We start from the raw sequence: 25,893 nt of genomic DNA, 5'->3' as shown, positions 1-25,893 counted from the left end.
GCATTTTGTATTGGGGAGATACCTGTTAAGTTGTGCTTCACTAAATTTATAGTACCCGGTAACCTACTATAATTAGTGTTTCAGTTTTATGTTTGGGTGTGTTTCAGATTTGGTCACTGATACCCATTCCTAAAACATATAAGTTACTAGAATTTCCAAGATTTATTTTATTTAGTTGTAAAGCAGGTGAGATGTACAAATATTTATATTCATGTTGGTTGTCTTACCATTTTAGAATAAGGTTTATATTTCTTTTTTGTACCTTTTAAATTAGCTTTGATTTAAATTAGAGTTTGTTCGTTCAAATAATTTTGATCTGTTTTTAAACAGGACAAAATGAAATAAGAAAAAAAAACGATAGGTGTTTTGGTAATAAATTGTAACTAGAATACAATCTTAAACATATTTTTGGAAATAAACTTACCACACAATAAAATATTTGCCATTAACATAAAGCAAACAACAATCATAAACCATAATTGATAGGTCAAGTTCAATTTTCGACATGACCCCATAAAATATCAGACAAGATGTACTGTGAGCAATTGCACACTAATTAAGCCACCACTTCAGATATAAAGTTATTTGAGAAAAACAGGAAGTAAAACATCAAAGTACAAAATGTAACTTAAAACCTTTCATATGTTATGACATAACTAGATGAAGATTGGTTTCATATATCAATACTAAGTCTTGTAGTTACTGAGAAAATTTGTACAGAAACTGGTTATATCCTGGTTTTAGCATTAAAATGTAATTAAAAGTATTGACTGCTTCATTTGGAATTTTATAGGATTGCAAAAATGTTGGATCATGTACATATTTTCCCTATGAAGTTTCATGTATAATGAACTTCAGTCAATACATTTAAACAAAACTACATAGAGAAACACCATATGCCTAACCTAATCCAAACTTTTTGGTCAGTAGTTCAAAAGTTAAGGTTTTTGATAGACTCATTTACATTTCTGGGAGTAAACAAATTGTTAGTACATTGATATTGAGACAATATAAACCAAATAACCTCTATGGAAATGAAAATTGCCAATGCTAATACAGCTGCATCCCAAATATCATTGACTAAGCATCAGTTCTCAGAAGCAAACTTCAACATGTAAAGTATGCACATGTATTAATTTAGTCAATAGATCATGACAGGGGTGGGGCTAGATAATCTCCATGGAAAAAAGATGTGCCAATGCTTATACAACTCCATACCAAATATTATTAATTGAACACTAGTGGTTTCCCTTAACCTAACCATAAACTTATACATTGTTGTCACTGCTACACAGCCATCAACAACATTCCTAAGTCCAGCTTTTTCAACAAAAACTTTCAATCTCGATTCAATGCTGTATCATCTTACTAACATACAGTGACGCCCTCAGTTCTTTAAATGGGTAGGTGTTAAGACCTCTAATTCAAGTTGAATAAGCACTCAAGGTGTAAAGATTGTCAGCATTTCTTATTTTGAACATCAAATTAAACAATTTTAGGCAATATTTGAATTGAGTTATCTCCCTTTCTTCATAATGTGAAGAGAATTGTAATACATCTACAAACCATTTAATTAAATGTTTATCAGAGTATATATTTTCCATAAATTGCATAATATGGCATACCTGCCAACTTTTCAAAATGCCCATGGGGGTTTCGCATGCAAGATGACTGTCATAGTCCTAAAAAACCTTCAAGGGGGGCGGCAAATACATTTTAATGTTGTTTATGGCTTCTTCATACTTTTATAAGCCTAAAGTCATTGGAAAATTAATTGTTTTGTTTAAATTTTGGACAAAATTGCTCTTTCAAAATTTCAATTTGGGAACCTCTATGGGGGAAATCCCCCGCAGATAGTGACAGTTGGCAGGTATGATATGGGCATAAATATTATCTAAAGCATGATCAGCTTACTCAGACTATTTAATCAGCTCACTTACTATGTTGTGTGTGCTTCATAACTCAAGTCGAGAGAACCAACCAGCAACCACAGTGATTCCATTGCTCTTTTTGAATCTTGAACACTAAAGCTAATTTAACCCTCTTCCATTATCCTGCTCAGAATTAAAAAAGTGTTTGTCTTTGTCATTTCAACTCTTCTTCATAATTGTTGTTGACGGCAGGTCTTTGTTGTGTTTACTTTTTCCACATCCTTTTAAGTTTTAATGTTTCAGTGTTGACAAATTTAAAAGATACCTGTCCATTTTTTATAAGACCATATTTTTACCTTGGATGTCTTTTCAGGTGGTTTTTTTGTGACGTTATTTCATTGATGTGTATTCTATATCTCTTTTAATTCATTTTTTGGAGTCTTTCAGTATCACTACTAAACCTCTCATATTGTTGACTTTAACAAGGTTTCTTTTTAATTTTGTCAACCACCAAACTTTGATTCCTTTTTGGAGGACAGCCAACTTAGACAAGGCAAGTTATAAAATGAAGTAACAGTTCAGGTTTGGGTTATAAATTGTTCATCTGTGTTCTGAAAAGTCATCAATGGAATCAAGACAAGGGTAATAAAAGATGTTTTGGACACAGAAGAAATTCTATCTTTTATCTCAAGAGATGATTTAATCAATATATAGCTGTGCTGGATAGAAATCACATTTTTGCAAATGAAATCAATACATCTGTTAACTTTTTTCAAGTGGAAACAAGAATGTGTGCATAGAAGTACACAGATGCTCGACCTGCATTATCATTTTCAGTGGACCATGAAATAATGGGCAGAAACTCTAATTTGGCCTTAGAATTACAAAGACCATATCATAGGGAACATGCATACTAAATTTTTAGTTGATTGGACTTCGACCTCATCAAAAACTACCTTGACCAATAACTTAAATCTGAAGCCGGACAGATCAAAAAACATATTGCCCCTAAGTGCATGGGATAGAAATAGTTCATTATATAAACAAACATGTCAAGGTACATATAATTTGCATCAAGGTTAATTCTTTTAATTGAAAATGTTCCTTCATCCAAGCATATCTTGGATGTGCAGGATGAAGGTCATTCTTAGAATATGAGCCTGAGGCTCGAAAGTAATAAATTAGCTTAACTTCTCTATGAGGGGTGAAGCTTACATGTAATATCTCTGTTTAAAGAAATAAACTATAACCACCAGACCATAGCTGGCCAGTGACCTTGACCCTAGTATATAAGCACCTGTTCCATAATAACTTGTCATAATTTAAAGCAAGTTTGTGTCGACCAAATATAAAACCCATTGGAAAAAGGGTGGGTCTGACTGATAATCCCTAGGGTGGGAATTAATTACTTTCGAGCCTCAGGCTCATATTCTAAGAATGACCTTCATCCTGCACATCCAAGATATGCTTGGATGAAGGAACATTCTTATTCATATTTCGCCTTCGGTCTCAAGTAATAAATTAGCTTGTTTAAAGTGTAGACACAAACTAAAAACAATTTTTATAAATGCCAACATTTAATAAAGCATAGAAATCACAAGATCATCCAGTAACTACAACTGAAGAAAAGTGTTTTAGTACTGATATTATTCACTTTCCCTTTTATAGAACTTATAAAAAGTTTTATCATATGTCCAGACTAAGATGTTGCCATAATGTCTTTAATAGAACATCCTGAAGCTAAATGCACTTATGAAGAGGTTCCTCTAAATGAGTAAACCTTAAAACCTCGGCTAAAATTAGAACTCTCTCTAGCTATCTAAACTTTACGAAAAGACTTAGATGAATTCTCTCACATATTTTGTACACAAAACATGATAAATCATTATCTTTACAACACAAAGTTTTGGTTTATCAAAACCCTTGATCACCTCATTAGGTAGACTAACTAACAGATCTAGTATTTTTCAAAAACTCATGTTTATGAAAAAATAAAGTGCCATGTCTCTGAATGAAAAACATAGAATGTAAATCTACAGCTGATAAAGATTGTACTTTGGCAGTTGTAGTCAAGGCAAATAAAGACTCAAGTATAAAAGACAGTCTTCAATGTAAAATCCTCTAATGAATATAAAGAACTTAAAAAGATAGCACTAAATTCATCTCCACAGTGAAAGAGTATCTAACTCTTCAATTACAGATTCAGGCTTAAGCAACCTTTCACATATGCATGTAGTAAACAAACAAATTTAGTAACATCTACTTCTTAAAGGATCAAGTCTGTTTCAACATAAAACAAGTAAAATTCACATTAAACATGCTGAATATGAAAAGCTTGTGTTTTATAAAAAATTTCAATAATCAATAACATCCTTTTTAGATGGTGATAAGGAATTGGTTCTCTTTTAACACACCAAATAATGAAATTTCTCAAAAAATATTGATAATGCTTGATCATAGATGCACGATCTCCAAGATGAAGTGTAAATATATTTTACAAATGATTTTGAAATCTCCTGTTTATATTAAAGTGATTTCTGAATATAATACACACGTTTTTAGCCTACCGCACAATCAACCCTTCAGGTGTTGGTTCACTTATATTTTTTACAATACACAGTTAAATCAAAACTCTTCCTAACGGAAAGGCATTCTTCAGTATGTAACATTGTTACTTACTTTTATGTTTAGCAGAACTTTTAACTGTCAAATAAATTAAAATTGGTCTTAGCAAAGAAAACCAACTCTGAGCAGACCAAAAGGAATAATCAAAAGAGCCTTCTGAACTTTATCACTAATAATTTTCTTTATAATTATCCCCAACAATGAAAAAGATTGGAAAATATAAGGTCCTAAATCTGACCATGAAAAGTACAAACATCTCTGAAAGGAGCTTGTTGGTCAAAAGACAACGAATCAATTATCTACAGATTTGAAAATGAAAACGTGATAACAACAAAACAAATATATCTTCTTTCAATTGCCATCCTGTTGAATCTGTAAATTTTTTAGACATATGATAAGCATCAAAATTTTCTTACCAGGAATATAAAGAGCTGTGATAAAAATGTTCTTTCTTGAACACCAATTAAGCCCAAATAATGAAATATTTGTAGTAAGCATGTTTTAAAAGTGACAAAGAGGTTATACCTCCTATTGCATAATAAATGCTACTGAAATTGTATTTTCTGATTGTATAACTCTCTGTGACTAAACATTTCTCTCCAAAAGAAAAATATAGCCAACAATTCTAAGAAATCTATATGAAATGAGCGCATGTTCTTAAAGAAGCTCCATCTACCAACAGAATTTTTTTTTTTTTTTTTTTTTTTTTTTTTTTTCAAATTTGGATCCCAAATCCTTCTAATGAGGCATCTGGTCCAATCCAAAAACTTATTTGGATGGATCTAAAAATCAATTCTTAATTTCTGATTTAAATTGTTAAAAATTTCACCTATAGATTGATGATAATAAACACTGTAACAACTATACAGTGTTTCAACATTATTTCTCGCCATGTTTCTGCAACATTCCCACAGATACTGCATTAAAAGCATGTGCCACAAGACCAATATATGATGCAAATCATCTATAATACAGTTACACAATTCTATTTAAGAAGAATTTCCCAAGGGAGATAATTTTACCATTTCTCATCTGTCATAAAAAAACTTAAATAGCTCAGTATCAATAATGAGACAAAGGAAAACAATGTGCTTCCAAGGAATGAGTACCAACTTCTCAAAATTTATTCCGAAGCACAGCTTATCAAGCATTTGCACCACTTCTTCTGTATTCATAATACAACCCTCTAAATTCTGATCCATAATAAAAGAATCATCAATATATAAACTATAGCATGTATATACTGTATATACTTCAAGTGACATTATTTCATAAAAATACATAGACAGGTTTTAAAACCTTACATGTAGTAAAAACTCTTGATGCAGAAGCCAATCCAAAACAAAGAACATAAATATCATATCAATGTCCTTTCCACATGAATCAGGAAATTGTGATATAATCATAAATGATACTTAAATACAAATGTATGCATCTGTGAGATCTATAGATGTTAGCTCTCTCTCTCTATATATATAGATAACCATCACTAAGAATTACATCTAAACAAAAGATAAATGGTCCTGCTCCAAATGCTGATTAGCCACAGGCTAAGTTTGTTTGAATTTTTCAAATGGCTCAATATCTTTAATTGTTTTTCCATAGGCGGTAATGGTAACGTTTTTTCCTGTAGCTCAGTCCATATCGTAAACTTGGATATGTATGATAGCTCGTTTCGAAGCTGTGACATTTTCACATATGTGGTTAAATTTTCGGGGTACGAAGTGAGATTACTTTTTCCGTTAATTAGCAAACCCCGAACATCCTTTTGTGATGCGGCTCCTTGTGGTAAAATATCCCCTTTTTAACACAATAAGTTCTTTGAAAATTTAATACTTTGAACACATTTAATAGCTCCATAGTTTTTACCCATTTATTCTATGTTCCTCTACTTTCCTAATCACCACAAATAATTAAGTTCAGTCATTTGTTAAAAATAGAAACATGTCCAATATCACTACACAGAGATTTTTTCTTTACACGTGACTTTTGAGTTCCTCATTTCAAGGCGCATTAGGGATGTTGTCCCATATTGCAATCCATAGTTCTGATTTTTCCAAATATTTTTATGTGATCTTCATCGGTATGACATTCTGAATAAATCTGTGTATTTTTGTCCATTTCTGAAAAAAAATAAAGTTGTTTTAGCACTATAAGGCAATGACACTTTTATCACTATATTTATTTATTTTGAATACAAAGTGTATGCATAATTAATTTCTTACAGTATACCTTCACTAGTCAAAAGAAGGACAAAACATCTGAATGTAACCTTAAATTACAACACACAGACCCTGTTAAAGCATTCAATAAAATTTTCTGGTGCCTAAAAGTGCATTTTGACAGAGAAATTATACAAAAATGAAGATTTCATAAAAAAAACACCAAAATACTTAATTATTCTAGCCAAAGGAAACCTGGTATTTTATACTGTAGAAACCACTATAAACTACTGTAAAAGTCATTTGAATCATATAATTAGAGTGCAATGAAGTGCAAATTTTCAAAACTTGTTCTTTCACATAATTGTATTTGAGAAAAAATGTTTTTTACATGTATTTCAGTGAAAATCTTTTATCAGTGAGATATCGGCATGAGGTTTTAAAGGAAACATTGTGACATCACACGTAATATGGCATCATTAAATAACGACATACAAAAATAATGCTAATTATAGTTTGCAGTGTTAAATGAGGAACAGTTGCCGCAAGGTTTAACTTGAAATATGGAGTCGAAAAGATCAGTAACCAAGCATTTTCATTTAATGCCAAGACCATAGCAACAGTTTTCATATCAGTATATTTTTAACATACCGACTGTAATTTGAATTGCATAAATACCATAAATAAACAATTTAGAGCTTGCCAAATAAAACAAAATGCTTACCAGTTATTCAGGACCTTTTAAAACCTCTAGTTTGTCATCTCAGGTTAAAAAGTAATGATATGTCTGGAACTGAAATAAGACAAAAAAATTACTCAGGCTATGTTATTATTTGGTTTAAATACATAAGTATTATTGAGAGAGCAAAAATCAAATTCTCGAACGTTTTATCGCAAAGAAAGAAAAATGCTTCTCCCTTGTGGCTTATCAACCTTCATTAAAATCTTTTATATTAGAAGCAACGAGTGGTAGCTAACTAGCTTAATAGTTGAAAAGGTGCAGCAATATTGTTTTCAAAAGGTTTGTTGACCCTCCCCCTTTTTCACTGAGAAAAGACAATATCTTGTGATTTGCTAGTGTGCATTACAAATAATAATTCATGATTTCTTTAATACATGTACATGTTTGTCTGTTTATTAACTGCATATGATATCTACTGACTGACCATGGGTCAAATTATTGGATAAAAGCACATGATGATGATGTATTTCACTTTACTCGTATGAAGTGTGTTATCTCCCTTGATTATCAGTTATTCCTGTAAACCGGAGTGATAATTACATAACAAAGACTGTATTGTGTCATGTTTACTTACAGATAAAACTATTATGTTAGTTCATGCCTTTTTCAATTCATAAACAAATTCCTTTCGGATCTCTCGGGGGTGTAAACAAAGTTAGAATTGTGCCTAAAAAAAGTGTTCAGCCCCGTGCCTGTAATGCTTTCTAAAAGCGAAAATTTCATTGAGTATCTGCTGGTATTTATCTATAATGGTTATCTGAAATCATCTGGGATATCTAGGTATAAATAAAAAAATACTTACCATCATTTTCACAATTTTCCCGGGTGTACAAGGTGAAATCATCCATAGATCACTCTGAAAACTTCTGATTTATCTTTTTGTAATTTAAATTGGCTCAATATCTTTAATTGTTTTTCCATAGGCGGTAATGGTAACGTTTTTTCCTGTAGCTCAGTCCATATCGTAAACTTGGATATGTATGATAGCTCGTTTCGAAGCTGTGACATTTTCACATATGTGGTTAAATTTTCGGGGTACGAAGTGAGATTACTTTTTCCGTTAATTAGCAAACCCCGAACATCCTTTTGTGATGCGGCTCCTTGTGGTAAAATATCCCCTTTTTAACACAATAAGTTCTTTGAAAATTTAATACTTTGAACACATTTAATAGCTCCATAGTTTTTACCCATTTATTCTATGTTCCTCTACTTTCCTAATCACCACAAATAATTAAGTTCAGTCATTTGTTAAAAATAGAAACATGTCCAATATCACTACACAGAGATTTTTTCTTTACACGTGACTTTTGAGTTCCTCATTTCAAGGCGCATTAGGGATGTTGTCCCATATTGCAATCCATAGTTCTGATTTTTCCAAATATTTTTATGTGATCTTCATCGGTATGACATTCTGAATAAATCTGTGTATTTTTGTCCATTTCTGAAAAAAAATAAAGTTGTTTTAGCACTATAAGGCAATGACACTTTTATCACTATATTTATTTATTTTGAATACAAAGTGTATGCATAATTAATTTCTTACAGTATACCTTCACTAGTCAAAAGAAGGACAAAACATCTGAATGTAACCTTAAATTACAACACACAGACCCTGTTAAAGCATTCAATAAAATTTTCTGGTGCCTAAAAGTGCATTTTGACAGAGAAATTATACAAAAATGAAGATTTCATAAAAAAAACACCAAAATACTTAATTATTCTAGCCAAAGGAAACCTGGTATTTTATACTGTAGAAACCACTATAAACTACTGTAAAAGTCATTTGAATCATATAATTAGAGTGCAATGAAGTGCAAATTTTCAAAACTTGTTCTTTCACATAATTGTATTTGAGAAAAAATGTTTTTTACATGTATTTCAGTGAAAATCTTTTATCAGTGAGATATCGGCATGAGGTTTTAAAGGAAACATTGTGACATCACACGTAATATGGCATCATTAAATAACGACATACAAAAATAATGCTAATTATAGTTTGCAGTGTTAAATGAGGAACAGTTGCCGCAAGGTTTAACTTGAAATATGGAGTCGAAAAGATCAGTAACCAAGCATTTTCATTTAATGCCAAGACCATAGCAACAGTTTTCATATCAGTATATTTTTAACATACCGACTGTAATTTGAATTGCATAAATACCATAAATAAACAATTTAGAGCTTGCCAAATAAAACAAAATGCTTACCAGTTATTCAGGACCTTTTAAAACCTCTAGTTTGTCATCTCAGGTTAAAAAGTAATGATATGTCTGGAACTGAAATAAGACAAAAAAATTACTCAGGCTATGTTATTATTTGGTTTAAATACATAAGTATTATTGAGAGAGCAAAAATCAAATTCTCGAACGTTTTATCGCAAAGAAAGAAAAATGCTTCTCCCTTGTGGCTTATCAACCTTCATTAAAATCTTTTATATTAGAAGCAACGAGTGGTAGCTAACTAGCTTAATAGTTGAAAAGGTGCAGCAATATTGTTTTCAAAAGGTTTGTTGACCCTCCCCCTTTTTCACTGAGAAAAGACAATATCTTGTGATTTGCTAGTGTGCATTACAAATAATAATTCATGATTTCTTTAATACATGTACATGTTTGTCTGTTTATTAACTGCATATGATATCTACTGACTGACCATGGGTCAAATTATTGGATAAAAGCACATGATGATGATGTATTTCACTTTACTCGTATGAAGTGTGTTATCTCCCTTGATTATCAGTTATTCCTGTAAACCGGAGTGATAATTACATAACAAAGACTGTATTGTGTCATGTTTACTTACAGATAAAACTATTATGTTAGTTCATGCCTTTTTCAATTCATAAACAAATTCCTTTCGGATCTCTCGGGGGTGTAAACAAAGTTAGAATTGTGCCTAAAAAAAGTGTTCAGCCCCGTGCCTGTAATGCTTTCTAAAAGCGAAAATTTCATTGAGTATCTGCTGGTATTTATCTATAATGGTTATCTGAAATCATCTGGGATATCTAGGTATAAATAAAAAAATACTTACCATCATTTTCACAATTTTCCCGGGTGTACAAGGTGAAATCATCCATAGATCACTCTGAAAACTTCTGATTTATCTTTTTGTAATTTGGCTCAATATCTTTAATTGTTTTTCCATAGGCGGTAATGGTAACGTTTTTTCCTGTAGCTCAGTCCATATCGTAAACTTGGATATGTATGATAGCTCGTTTCGAAGCTGTGACATTTTCACATATGTGGTTAAATTTTCGGGGTACGAAGTGAGATTACTTTTTCCGTTAATTAGCAAACCCCGAACATCCTTTTGTGATGCGGCTCCTTGTGGTAAAATATCCCCTTTTTAACACAATAAGTTCTTTGAAAATTTAATACTTTGAACACATTTAATAGCTCCATAGTTTTTACCCATTTATTCTATGTTCCTCTACTTTCCTAATCACCACAAATAATTAAGTTCAGTCATTTGTTAAAAATAGAAACATGTCCAATATCACTACACAGAGATTTTTTCTTTACACGTGACTTTTGAGTTCCTCATTTCAAGGCGCATTAGGGATGTTGTCCCATATTGCAATCCATAGTTCTGATTTTTCCAAATATTTTTATGTGATCTTCATCGGTATGACATTCTGAATAAATCTGTGTATTTTTGTCCATTTCTGAAAAAAAATAAAGTTGTTTTAGCACTATAAGGCAATGACACTTTTATCACTATATTTATTTATTTTGAATACAAAGTGTATGCATAATTAATTTCTTACAGTATACCTTCACTAGTCAAAAGAAGGACAAAACATCTGAATGTAACCTTAAATTACAACACACAGACCCTGTTAAAGCATTCAATAAAATTTTCTGGTGCCTAAAAGTGCATTTTGACAGAGAAATTATACAAAAATGAAGATTTCATAAAAAAAACACCAAAATACTTAATTATTCTAGCCAAAGGAAACCTGGTATTTTATACTGTAGAAACCACTATAAACTACTGTAAAAGTCATTTGAATCATATAATTAGAGTGCAATGAAGTGCAAATTTTCAAAACTTGTTCTTTCACATAATTGTATTTGAGAAAAAATGTTTTTTACATGTATTTCAGTGAAAATCTTTTATCAGTGAGATATCGGCATGAGGTTTTAAAGGAAACATTGTGACATCACACGTAATATGGCATCATTAAATAACGACATACAAAAATAATGCTAATTATAGTTTGCAGTGTTAAATGAGGAACAGTTGCCGCAAGGTTTAACTTGAAATATGGAGTCGAAAAGATCAGTAACCAAGCATTTTCATTTAATGCCAAGACCATAGCAACAGTTTTCATATCAGTATATTTTTAACATACCGACTGTAATTTGAATTGCATAAATACCATAAATAAACAATTTAGAGCTTGCCAAATAAAACAAAATGCTTACCAGTTATTCAGGACCTTTTAAAACCTCTAGTTTGTCATCTCAGGTTAAAAAGTAATGATATGTCTGGAACTGAAATAAGACAAAAAAATTACTCAGGCTATGTTATTATTTGGTTTAAATACATAAGTATTATTGAGAGAGCAAAAATCAAATTCTCGAACGTTTTATCGCAAAGAAAGAAAAATGCTTCTCCCTTGTGGCTTATCAACCTTCATTAAAATCTTTTATATTAGAAGCAACGAGTGGTAGCTAACTAGCTTAATAGTTGAAAAGGTGCAGCAATATTGTTTTCAAAAGGTTTGTTGACCCTCCCCCTTTTTCACTGAGAAAAGACAATATCTTGTGATTTGCTAGTGTGCATTACAAATAATAATTCATGATTTCTTTAATACATGTACATGTTTGTCTGTTTATTAACTGCATATGATATCTACTGACTGACCATGGGTCAAATTATTGGATAAAAGCACATGATGATGATGTATTTCACTTTACTCGTATGAAGTGTGTTATCTCCCTTGATTATCAGTTATTCCTGTAAACCGGAGTGATAATTACATAACAAAGACTGTATTGTGTCATGTTTACTTACAGATAAAACTATTATGTTAGTTCATGCCTTTTTCAATTCATAAACAAATTCCTTTCGGATCTCTCGGGGGTGTAAACAAAGTTAGAATTGTGCCTAAAAAAAGTGTTCAGCCCCGTGCCTGTAATGCTTTCTAAAAGCGAAAATTTCATTGAGTATCTGCTGGTATTTATCTATAATGGTTATCTGAAATCATCTGGGATATCTAGGTATAAATAAAAAAATACTTACCATCATTTTCACAATTTTCCCGGGTGTACAAGGTGAAATCATCCATAGATCACTCTGAAAACTTCTGATTTATCTTTTTGTAATTTAAATTGGCTCAATATCTTTAATTGTTTTTCCATAGGCGGTAATGGTAACGTTTTTTCCTGTAGCTCAGTCCATATCGTAAACTTGGATATGTATGATAGCTCGTTTCGAAGCTGTGACATTTTCACATATGTGGTTAAATTTTCGGGGTACGAAGTGAGATTACTTTTTCCGTTAATTAGCAAACCCCGAACATCCTTTTGTGATGCGGCTCCTTGTGGTAAAATATCCCCTTTTTAACACAATAAGTTCTTTGAAAATTTAATACTTTGAACACATTTAATAGCTCCATAGTTTTTACCCATTTATTCTATGTTCCTCTACTTTCCTAATCACCACAAATAATTAAGTTCAGTCATTTGTTAAAAATAGAAACATGTCCAATATCACTACACAGAGATTTTTTCTTTACACGTGACTTTTGAGTTCCTCATTTCAAGGCGCATTAGGGATGTTGTCCCATATTGCAATCCATAGTTCTGATTTTTCCAAATATTTTTATGTGATCTTCATCGGTATGACATTCTGAATAAATCTGTGTATTTTTGTCCATTTCTGAAAAAAAATAAAGTTGTTTTAGCACTATAAGGCAATGACACTTTTATCACTATATTTATTTATTTTGAATACAAAGTGTATGCATAATTAATTTCTTACAGTATACCTTCACTAGTCAAAAGAAGGACAAAACATCTGAATGTAACCTTAAATTACAACACACAGACCCTGTTAAAGCATTCAATAAAATTTTCTGGTGCCTAAAAGTGCATTTTGACAGAGAAATTATACAAAAATGAAGATTTCATAAAAAAAACACCAAAATACTTAATTATTCTAGCCAAAGGAAACCTGGTATTTTATACTGTAGAAACCACTATAAACTACTGTAAAAGTCATTTGAATCATATAATTAGAGTGCAATGAAGTGCAAATTTTCAAAACTTGTTCTTTCACATAATTGTATTTGAGAAAAAATGTTTTTTACATGTATTTCAGTGAAAATCTTTTATCAGTGAGATATCGGCATGAGGTTTTAAAGGAAACATTGTGACATCACACGTAATATGGCATCATTAAATAACGACATACAAAAATAATGCTAATTATAGTTTGCAGTGTTAAATGAGGAACAGTTGCCGCAAGGTTTAACTTGAAATATGGAGTCGAAAAGATCAGTAACCAAGCATTTTCATTTAATGCCAAGACCATAGCAACAGTTTTCATATCAGTATATTTTTAACATACCGACTGTAATTTGAATTGCATAAATACCATAAATAAACAATTTAGAGCTTGCCAAATAAAACAAAATGCTTACCAGTTATTCAGGACCTTTTAAAACCTCTAGTTTGTCATCTCAGGTTAAAAAGTAATGATATGTCTGGAACTGAAATAAGACAAAAAAATTACTCAGGCTATGTTATTATTTGGTTTAAATACATAAGTATTATTGAGAGAGCAAAAATCAAATTCTCGAACGTTTTATCGCAAAGAAAGAAAAATGCTTCTCCCTTGTGGCTTATCAACCTTCATTAAAATCTTTTATATTAGAAGCAACGAGTGGTAGCTAACTAGCTTAATAGTTGAAAAGGTGCAGCAATATTGTTTTCAAAAGGTTTGTTGACCCTCCCCCTTTTTCACTGAGAAAAGACAATATCTTGTGATTTGCTAGTGTGCATTACAAATAATAATTCATGATTTCTTTAATACATGTACATGTTTGTCTGTTTATTAACTGCATATGATATCTACTGACTGACCATGGGTCAAATTATTGGATAAAAGCACATGATGATGATGTATTTCACTTTACTCGTATGAAGTGTGTTATCTCCCTTGATTATCAGTTATTCCTGTAAACCGGAGTGATAATTACATAACAAAGACTGTATTGTGTCATGTTTACTTACAGATAAAACTATTATGTTAGTTCATGCCTTTTTCAATTCATAAACAAATTCCTTTCGGATCTCTCGGGGGTGTAAACAAAGTTAGAATTGTGCCTAAAAAAAGTGTTCAGCCCCGTGCCTGTAATGCTTTCTAAAAGCGAAAATTTCATTGAGTATCTGCTGGTATTTATCTATAATGGTTATCTGAAATCATCTGGGATATCTAGGTATAAATAAAAAAATACTTACCATCATTTTCACAATTTTCCCGGGTGTACAAGGTGAAATCATCCATAGATCACTCTGAAAACTTCTGATTTATCTTTTTGTAATTTAAATTGGCTCAATATCTTTAATTGTTTTTCCATAGGCGGTAATGGTAACGTTTTTTCCTGTAGCTCAGTCCATATCGTAAACTTGGATATGTATGATAGCTCGTTTCGAAGCTGTGACATTTTCACATATGTGGTTAAATTTTCGGGGTACGAAGTGAGATTACTTTTTCCGTTAATTAGCAAACCCCGAACATCCTTTTGTGATGCGGCTCCTTGTGGTAAAATATCCCCTTTTTAACACAATAAGTTCTTTGAAAATTTAATACTTTGAACACATTTAATAGCTCCATAGTTTTTACCCATTTATTCTATGTTCCTCTACTTTCCTAATCACCACAAATAATTAAGTTCAGTCATTTGTTAAAAATAGAAACATGTCCAATATCACTACACAGAGATTTTTTCTTTACACGTGACTTTTGAGTTCCTCATTTCAAGGCGCATTAGGGATGTTGTCCCATATTGCAATCCATAGTTCTGATTTTTCCAAATATTTTTATGTGATCTTCATCGGTATGACATTCTGAATAAATCTGTGTATTTTTGTCCATTTCTGAAAAAAAATAAAGTTGTTTTAGCACTATAAGGCAATGACACTTTTATCACTATATTTATTTATTTTGAATACAAAGTGTATGCATAATTAATTTCTTACAGTATACCTTCACTAGTCAAAAGAAGGACAAAACATCTGAATGTAACCTTAAATTACAACACACAGACCCTGTTAAAGCATTCAATAAAATTTTCTGGTGCCTAAAAGTGCATTTTGACAGAGAAATTATACAAAAATGAAGATTTCATAAAAAAAACACCAAAATACTTAATTATTCTAGCCAAAGGAAACCTGGTATTTTATACTGTAGAAACCACTATAAACTACTGTAAAAGTCATTTGAATCATATAATTAGAGTGCAATGAAGTGCAAATTTTCAAAACTTGTTCTTTCACATAATTGTATTTGAGAAAAAATGTTTTTTACATGTATTTCAGTGAAAATCTTTTATCAGTGAGATATCGGCATGAGGTTTTAAAGGAAACATTGTGACATCACACGTAATATGGCATCATTAAATAACGACATACAAAAATAATGCTAATTATAGTTTGCAGTGTTAAATGAGGAACAGTTGCCGCAAGGTTTAACTTGAAATATGGAGTCGAAAAGATCAGTAACCAAGCATTTTCATTTAATGCCAAGACCATAGCAACAGTTTTCATATCAGTATATTTTTAACATACCGACTGTAATTTGAATTGCATAAATACCATAAATAAACAATTTAGAGCTTGCCAAATAAAACAAAATGCTTACCAGTTATTCAGGACCTTTTAAAACCTCTAGTTTGTCATCTCAGGTTAAAAAGTAATGATATGTCTGGAACTGAAATAAGACAAAAAAATTACTCAGGCTATGTTATTATTTGGTTTAAATACATAAGTATTATTGAGAGAGCAAAAATCAAATTCTCGAACGTTTTATCGCAAAGAAAGAAAAATGCTTCTCCCTTGTGGCTTATCAACCTTCATTAAAATCTTTTATATTAGAAGCAACGAGTGGTAGCTAACTAGCTTAATAGTTGAAAAGGTGCAGCAATATTGTTTTCAAAAGGTTTGTTGACCCTCCCCCTTTTTCACTGAGAAAAGACAATATCTTGTGATTTGCTAGTGTGCATTACAAATAATAATTCATGATTTCTTTAATACATGTACATGTTTGTCTGTTTATTAACTGCATATGATATCTACTGACTGACCATGGGTCAAATTATTGGATAAAAGCACATGATGATGATGTATTTCACTTTACTCGTATGAAGTGTGTTATCTCCCTTGATTATCAGTTATTCCTGTAAACCGGAGTGATAATTACATAACAAAGACTGTATTGTGTCATGTTTACTTACAGATAAAACTATTATGTTAGTTCATGCCTTTTTCAATTCATAAACAAATTCCTTTCGGATCTCTCGGGGGTGTAAACAAAGTTAGAATTGTGCCTAAAAAAAGTGTTCAGCCCCGTGCCTGTAATGCTTTCTAAAAGCGAAAATTTCATTGAGTATCTGCTGGTATTTATCTATAATGGTTATCTGAAATCATCTGGGATATCTAGGTATAAATAAAAAAATACTTACCATCATTTTCACAATTTTCCCGGGTGTACAAGGTGAAATCATCCATAGATCACTCTGAAAACTTCTGATTTATCTTTTTGTAATTTGGCTCAATATCTTTAATTGTTTTTCCATAGGCGGTAATGGTAACGTTTTTTCCTGTAGCTCAGTCCATATCGTAAACTTGGATATGTATGATAGCTCGTTTCGAAGCTGTGACATTTTCACATATGTGGTTAAATTTTCGGGGTACGAAGTGAGATTACTTTTTCCGTTAATTAGCAAACCCCGAACATCCTTTTGTGATGCGGCTCCTTGTGGTAAAATATCCCCTTTTTAACACAATAAGTTCTTTGAAAATTTAATACTTTGAACACATTTAATAGCTCCATAGTTTTTACCCATTTATTCTATGTTCCTCTACTTTCCTAATCACCACAAATAATTAAGTTCAGTCATTTGTTAAAAATAGAAACATGTCCAATATCACTACACAGAGATTTTTTCTTTACACGTGACTTTTGAGTTCCTCATTTCAAGGCGCATTAGGGATGTTGTCCCATATTGCAATCCATAGTTCTGATTTTTCCAAATATTTTTATGTGATCTTCATCGGTATGACATTCTGAATAAATCTGTGTATTTTTGTCCATTTCTGAAAAAAAATAAAGTTGTTTTAGCACTATAAGGCAATGACACTTTTATCACTATATTTATTTATTTTGAATACAAAGTGTATGCATAATTAATTTCTTACAGTATACCTTCACTAGTCAAAAGAAGGACAAAACATCTGAATGTAACCTTAAATTACAACACACAGACCCTGTTAAAGCATTCAATAAAATTTTCTGGTGCCTAAAAGTGCATTTTGACAGAGAAATTATACAAAAATGAAGATTTCATAAAAAAAACACCAAAATACTTAATTATTCTAGCCAAAGGAAACCTGGTATTTTATACTGTAGAAACCACTATAAACTACTGTAAAAGTCATTTGAATCATATAATTAGAGTGCAATGAAGTGCAAATTTTCAAAACTTGTTCTTTCACATAATTGTATTTGAGAAAAAATGTTTTTTACATGTATTTCAGTGAAAATCTTTTATCAGTGAGATATCGGCATGAGGTTTTAAAGGAAACATTGTGACATCACACGTAATATGGCATCATTAAATAACGACATACAAAAATAATGCTAATTATAGTTTGCAGTGTTAAATGAGGAACAGTTGCCGCAAGGTTTAACTTGAAATATGGAGTCGAAAAGATCAGTAACCAAGCATTTTCATTTAATGCCAAGACCATAGCAACAGTTTTCATATCAGTATATTTTTAACATACCGACTGTAATTTGAATTGCATAAATACCATAAATAAACAATTTAGAGCTTGCCAAATAAAACAAAATGCTTACCAGTTATTCAGGACCTTTTAAAACCTCTAGTTTGTCATCTCAGGTTAAAAAGTAATGATATGTCTGGAACTGAAATAAGACAAAAAAATTACTCAGGCTATGTTATTATTTGGTTTAAATACATAAGTATTATTGAGAGAGCAAAAATCAAATTCTCGAACGTTTTATCGCAAAGAAAGAAAAATGCTTCTCCCTTGTGGCTTATCAACCTTCATTAAAATCTTTTATATTAGAAGCAACGAGTGGTAGCTAACTAGCTTAATAGTTGAAAAGGTGCAGCAATATTGTTTTCAAAAGGTTTGTTGACCCTCCCCCTTTTTCACTGAGAAAAGACAATATCTTGTGATTTGCTAGTGTGCATTACAAATAATAATTCATGATTTCTTTAATACATGTACATGTTTGTCTGTTTATTAACTGCATATGATATCTACTGACTGACCATGGGTCAAATTATTGGATAAAAGCACATGATGATGATGTATTTCACTTTACTCGTATGAAGTGTGTTATCTCCCTTGATTATCAGTTATTCCTGTAAACCGGAGTGATAATTACATAACAAAGACTGTATTGTGTCATGTTTACTTACAGATAAAACTATTATGTTAGTTCATGCCTTTTTCAATTCATAAACAAATTCCTTTCGGATCTCTCGGGGGTGTAAACAAAGTTAGAATTGTGCCTAAAAAAAGTGTTCAGCCCCGTGCCTGTAATGCTTTCTAAAAGCGAAAATTTCATTGAGTATCTGCTGGTATTTATCTATAATGGTTATCTGAAATCATCTGGGATATCTAGGTATAAATAAAAAAATACTTACCATCATTTTCACAATTTTCCCGGGTGTACAAGGTGAAATCATCCATAGATCACTCTGAAAACTTCTGATTTATCTTTTTGTAATTTAAATTGGCTCAATATCTTTAATTGTTTTTCCATAGGCGGTAATGGTAACGTTTTTTCCTGTAGCTCAGTCCATATCGTAAACTTGGATATGTATGATAGCTCGTTTCGAAGCTGTGACATTTTCACATATGTGGTTAAATTTTCGGGGTACGAAGTGAGATTACTTTTTCCGTTAATTAGCAAACCCCGAACATCCTTTTGTGATGCGGCTCCTTGTGGTAAAATATCCCCTTTTTAACACAATAAGTTCTTTGAAAATTTAATACTTTGAACACATTTAATAGCTCCATAGTTTTTACCCATTTATTCTATGTTCCTCTACTTTCCTAATCACCACAAATAATTAAGTTCAGTCATTTGTTAAAAATAGAAACATGTCCAATATCACTACACAGAGATTTTTTCTTTACACGTGACTTTTGAGTTCCTCATTTCAAGGCGCATTAGGGATGTTGTCCCATATTGCAATCCATAGTTCTGATTTTTCCAAATATTTTTATGTGATCTTCATCGGTATGACATTCTGAATAAATCTGTGTATTTTTGTCCATTTCTGAAAAAAAATAAAGTTGTTTTAGCACTATAAGGCAATGACACTTTTATCACTATATTTATTTATTTTGAATACAAAGTGTATGCATAATTAATTTCTTACAGTATACCTTCACTAGTCAAAAGAAGGACAAAACATCTGAATGTAACCTTAAATTACAACACACAGACCCTGTTAAAGCATTCAATAAAATTTTCTGGTGCCTAAAAGTGCATTTTGACAGAGAAATTATACAAAAATGAAGATTTCATAAAAAAAACACCAAAATACTTAATTATTCTAGCCAAAGGAAACCTGGTATTTTATACTGTAGAAACCACTATAAACTACTGTAAAAGTCATTTGAATCATATAATTAGAGTGCAATGAAGTGCAAATTTTCAAAACTTGTTCTTTCACATAATTGTATTTGAGAAAAAATGTTTTTTACATGTATTTCAGTGAAAATCTTTTATCAGTGAGATATCGGCATGAGGTTTTAAAGGAAACATTGTGACATCACACGTAATATGGCATCATTAAATAACGACATACAAAAATAATGCTAATTATAGTTTGCAGTGTTAAATGAGGAACAGTTGCCGCAAGGTTTAACTTGAAATATGGAGTCGAAAAGATCAGTAACCAAGCATTTTCATTTAATGCCAAGACCATAGCAACAGTTTTCATATCAGTATATTTTTAACATACCGACTGTAATTTGAATTGCATAAATACCATAAATAAACAATTTAGAGCTTGCCAAATAAAACAAAATGCTTACCAGTTATTCAGGACCTTTTAAAACCTCTAGTTTGTCATCTCAGGTTAAAAAGTAATGATATGTCTGGAACTGAAATAAGACAAAAAAATTACTCAGGCTATGTTATTATTTGGTTTAAATACATAAGTATTATTGAGAGAGCAAAAATCAAATTCTCGAACGTTTTATCGCAAAGAAAGAAAAATGCTTCTCCCTTGTGGCTTATCAACCTTCATTAAAATCTTTTATATTAGAAGCAACGAGTGGTAGCTAACTAGCTTAATAGTTGAAAAGGTGCAGCAATATTGTTTTCAAAAGGTTTGTTGACCCTCCCCCTTTTTCACTGAGAAAAGACAATATCTTGTGATTTGCTAGTGTGCATTACAAATAATAATTCATGATTTCTTTAATACATGTACATGTTTGTCTGTTTATTAACTGCATATGATATCTACTGACTGACCATGGGTCAAATTATTGGATAAAAGCACATGATGATGATGTATTTCACTTTACTCGTATGAAGTGTGTTATCTCCCTTGATTATCAGTTATTCCTGTAAACCGGAGTGATAATTACATAACAAAGACTGTATTGTGTCATGTTTACTTACAGATAAAACTATTATGTTAGTTCATGCCTTTTTCAATTCATAAACAAATTCCTTTCGGATCTCTCGGGGGTGTAAACAAAGTTAGAATTGTGCCTAAAAAAAGTGTTCAGCCCCGTGCCTGTAATGCTTTCTAAAAGCGAAAATTTCATTGAGTATCTGCTGGTATTTATCTATAATGGTTATCTGAAATCATCTGGGATATCTAGGTATAAATAAAAAAATACTTACCATCATTTTCACAATTTTCCCGGGTGTACAAGGTGAAATCATCCATAGATCACTCTGAAAACTTCTGATTTATCTTTTTGTAATTTAAATTGGCTCAATATCTTTAATTGTTTTTCCATAGGCGGTAATGGTAACGTTTTTTCCTGTAGCTCAGTCCATATCGTAAACTTGGATATGTATGATAGCTCGTTTCGAAGCTGTGACATTTTCACATATGTGGTTAAATTTTCGGGGTACGAAGTGAGATTACTTTTTCCGTTAATTAGCAAACCCCGAACATCCTTTTGTGATGCGGCTCCTTGTGGTAAAATATCCCCTTTTTAACACAATAAGTTCTTTGAAAATTTAATACTTTGAACACATTTAATAGCTCCATAGTTTTTACCCATTTATTCTATGTTCCTCTACTTTCCTAATCACCACAAATAATTAAGTTCAGTCATTTGTTAAAAATAGAAACATGTCCAATATCACTACACAGAGATTTTTTCTTTACACGTGACTTTTGAGTTCCTCATTTCAAGGCGCATTAGGGATGTTGTCCCATATTGCAATCCATAGTTCTGATTTTTCCAAATATTTTTATGTGATCTTCATCGGTATGACATTCTGAATAAATCTGTGTATTTTTGTCCATTTCTGAAAAAAAATAAAGTTGTTTTAGCACTATAAGGCAATGACACTTTTATCACTATATTTATTTATTTTGAATACAAAGTGTATGCATAATTAATTTCTTACAGTATACCTTCACTAGTCAAAAGAAGGACAAAACATCTGAATGTAACCTTAAATTACAACACACAGACCCTGTTAAAGCATTCAATAAAATTTTCTGGTGCCTAAAAGTGCATTTTGACAGAGAAATTATACAAAAATGAAGATTTCATAAAAAAAACACCAAAATACTTAATTATTCTAGCCAAAGGAAACCTGGTATTTTATACTGTAGAAACCACTATAAACTACTGTAAAAGTCATTTGAATCATATAATTAGAGTGCAATGAAGTGCAAATTTTCAAAACTTGTTCTTTCACATAATTGTATTTGAGAAAAAATGTTTTTTACATGTATTTCAGTGAAAATCTTTTATCAGTGAGATATCGGCATGAGGTTTTAAAGGAAACATTGTGACATCACACGTAATATGGCATCATTAAATAACGACATACAAAAATAATGCTAATTATAGTTTGCAGTGTTAAATGAGGAACAGTTGCCGCAAGGTTTAACTTGAAATATGGAGTCGAAAAGATCAGTAACCAAGCATTTTCATTTAATGCCAAGACCATAGCAACAGTTTTCATATCAGTATATTTTTAACATACCGACTGTAATTTGAATTGCATAAATACCATAAATAAACAATTTAGAGCTTGCCAAATAAAACAAAATGCTTACCAGTTATTCAGGACCTTTTAAAACCTCTAGTTTGTCATCTCAGGTTAAAAAGTAATGATATGTCTGGAACTGAAATAAGACAAAAAAATTACTCAGGCTATGTTATTATTTGGTTTAAATACATAAGTATTATTGAGAGAGCAAAAATCAAATTCTCGAACGTTTTATCGCAAAGAAAGAAAAATGCTTCTCCCTTGTGGCTTATCAACCTTCATTAAAATCTTTTATATTAGAAGCAACGAGTGGTAGCTAACTAGCTTAATAGTTGAAAAGGTGCAGCAATATTGTTTTCAAAAGGTTTGTTGACCCTCCCCCTTTTTCACTGAGAAAAGACAATATCTTGTGATTTGCTAGTGTGCATTACAAATAATAATTCATGATTTCTTTAATACATGTACATGTTTGTCTGTTTATTAACTGCATATGATATCTACTGACTGACCATGGGTCAAATTATTGGATAAAAGCACATGATGATGATGTATTTCACTTTACTCGTATGAAGTGTGTTATCTCCCTTGATTATCAGTTATTCCTGTAAACCGGAGTGATAATTACATAACAAAGACTGTATTGTGTCATGTTTACTTACAGATAAAACTATTATGTTAGTTCATGCCTTTTTCAATTCATAAACAAATTCCTTTCGGATCTCTCGGGGGTGTAAACAAAGTTAGAATTGTGCCTAAAAAAAGTGTTCAGCCCCGTGCCTGTAATGCTTTCTAAAAGCGAAAATTTCATTGAGTATCTGCTGGTATTTATCTATAATGGTTATCTGAAATCATCTGGGATATCTAGGTATAAATAAAAAAATACTTACCATCATTTTCACAATTTTCCCGGGTGTACAAGGTGAAATCATCCATAGATCACTCTGAAAACTTCTGATTTATCTTTTTGTAATTTAAATTGGCTCAATATCTTTAATTGTTTTTCCATAGGCGGTAATGGTAACGTTTTTTCCTGTAGCTCAGTCCATATCGTAAACTTGGATATGTATGATAGCTCGTTTCGAAGCTGTGACATTTTCACATATGTGGTTAAATTTTCGGGGTACGAAGTGAGATTACTTTTTCCGTTAATTAGCAAACCCCGAACATCCTTTTGTGATGCGGCTCCTTGTGGTAAAATATCCCCTTTTTAACACAATAAGTTCTTTGAAAATTTAATACTTTGAACACATTTAATAGCTCCATAGTTTTTACCCATTTATTCTATGTTCCTCTACTTTCCTAATCACCACAAATAATTAAGTTCAGTCATTTGTTAAAAATAGAAACATGTCCAATATCACTACACAGAGATTTTTTCTTTACACGTGACTTTTGAGTTCCTCATTTCAAGGCGCATTAGGGATGTTGTCCCATATTGCAATCCATAGTTCTGATTTTTCCAAATATTTTTATGTGATCTTCATCGGTATGACATTCTGAATAAATCTGTGTATTTTTGTCCATTTCTGAAAAAAAATAAAGTTGTTTTAGCACTATAAGGCAATGACACTTTTATCACTATATTTATTTATTTTGAATACAAAGTGTATGCATAATTAATTTCTTACAGTATACCTTCACTAGTCAAAAGAAGGACAAAACATCTGAATGTAACCTTAAATTACAACACACAGACCCTGTTAAAGCATTCAATAAAATTTTCTGGTGCCTAAAAGTGCATTTTGACAGAGAAATTATACAAAAATGAAGATTTCATAAAAAAAACACCAAAATACTTAATTATTCTAGCCAAAGGAAACCTGGTATTTTATACTGTAGAAACCACTATAAACTACTGTAAAAGTCATTTGAATCATATAATTAGAGTGCAATGAAGTGCAAATTTTCAAAACTTGTTCTTTCACATAATTGTATTTGAGAAAAAATGTTTTTTACATGTATTTCAGTGAAAATCTTTTATCAGTGAGATATCGGCATGAGGTTTTAAAGGAAACATTGTGACATCACACGTAATATGGCATCATTAAATAACGACATACAAAAATAATGCTAATTATAGTTTGCAGTGTTAAATGAGGAACAGTTGCCGCAAGGTTTAACTTGAAATATGGAGTCGAAAAGATCAGTAACCAAGCATTTTCATTTAATGCCAAGACCATAGCAACAGTTTTCATATCAGTATATTTTTAACATACCGACTGTAATTTGAATTGCATAAATACCATAAATAAACAATTTAGAGCTTGCCAAATAAAACAAAATGCTTACCAGTTATTCAGGACCTTTTAAAACCTCTAGTTTGTCATCTCAGGTTAAAAAGTAATGATATGTCTGGAACTGAAATAAGACAAAAAAATTACTCAGGCTATGTTATTATTTGGTTTAAATACATAAGTATTATTGAGAGAGCAAAAATCAAATTCTCGAACGTTTTATCGCAAAGAAAGAAAAATGCTTCTCCCTTGTGGCTTATCAACCTTCATTAAAATCTTTTATATTAGAAGCAACGAGTGGTAGCTAACTAGCTTAATAGTTGAAAAGGTGCAGCAATATTGTTTTCAAAAGGTTTGTTGACCCTCCCCCTTTTTCACTGAGAAAAGACAATATCTTGTGATTTGCTAGTGTGCATTACAAATAATAATTCATGATTTCTTTAATACATGTACATGTTTGTCTGTTTATTAACTGCATATGATATCTACTGACTGACCATGGGTCAAATTATTGGATAAAAGCACATGATGATGATGTATTTCACTTTACTCGTATGAAGTGTGTTATCTCCCTTGATTATCAGTTATTCCTGTAAACCGGAGTGATAATTACATAACAAAGACTGTATTGTGTCATGTTTACTTACAGATAAAACTATTATGTTAGTTCATGCCTTTTTCAATTCATAAACAAATTCCTTTCGGATCTCTCGGGGGTGTAAACAAAGTTAGAATTGTGCCTAAAAAAAGTGTTCAGCCCCGTGCCTGTAATGCTTTCTAAAAGCGAAAATTTCATTGAG

The 25,893-nt window shown here is 31.3% G+C and overlaps 1 long non-coding RNA gene across 1 annotated transcript; it reads right to left on the bottom strand.

Moving 5' to 3' along the window:
* Window positions 1-6,313: 6,313 nt before the first annotated feature.
* Window positions 6,314-25,278, bottom strand: LOC139493665 (uncharacterized). Its single transcript, XR_011657086.1, has 18 exons — window positions 25,149-25,278; window positions 23,747-24,385; window positions 22,927-22,995; window positions 21,525-22,163; window positions 20,705-20,773; window positions 19,303-19,941; window positions 18,483-18,551; window positions 17,086-17,719; window positions 16,266-16,334; window positions 14,864-15,502; window positions 14,044-14,112; window positions 12,642-13,280; window positions 11,822-11,890; window positions 10,425-11,058; window positions 9,605-9,673; window positions 8,203-8,841; window positions 7,383-7,451; window positions 6,314-6,619 (listed from the first exon to the last, which is right to left on the bottom strand). It is a non-coding gene; the product is annotated as an uncharacterized lncRNA (long non-coding RNA).
* Between the last annotated feature and the right edge of the window lie 615 nt (window positions 25,279-25,893).

This window comes from Mytilus edulis, chromosome 1, assembly GCF_963676685.1.
Source record: "Mytilus edulis chromosome 1, xbMytEdul2.2, whole genome shotgun sequence".
NCBI classification, from domain to species: domain Eukaryota; kingdom Metazoa; phylum Mollusca; class Bivalvia; order Mytilida; family Mytilidae; genus Mytilus; species Mytilus edulis.
This window is presented reverse-complemented; position numbering and strand designations above follow the sequence as displayed.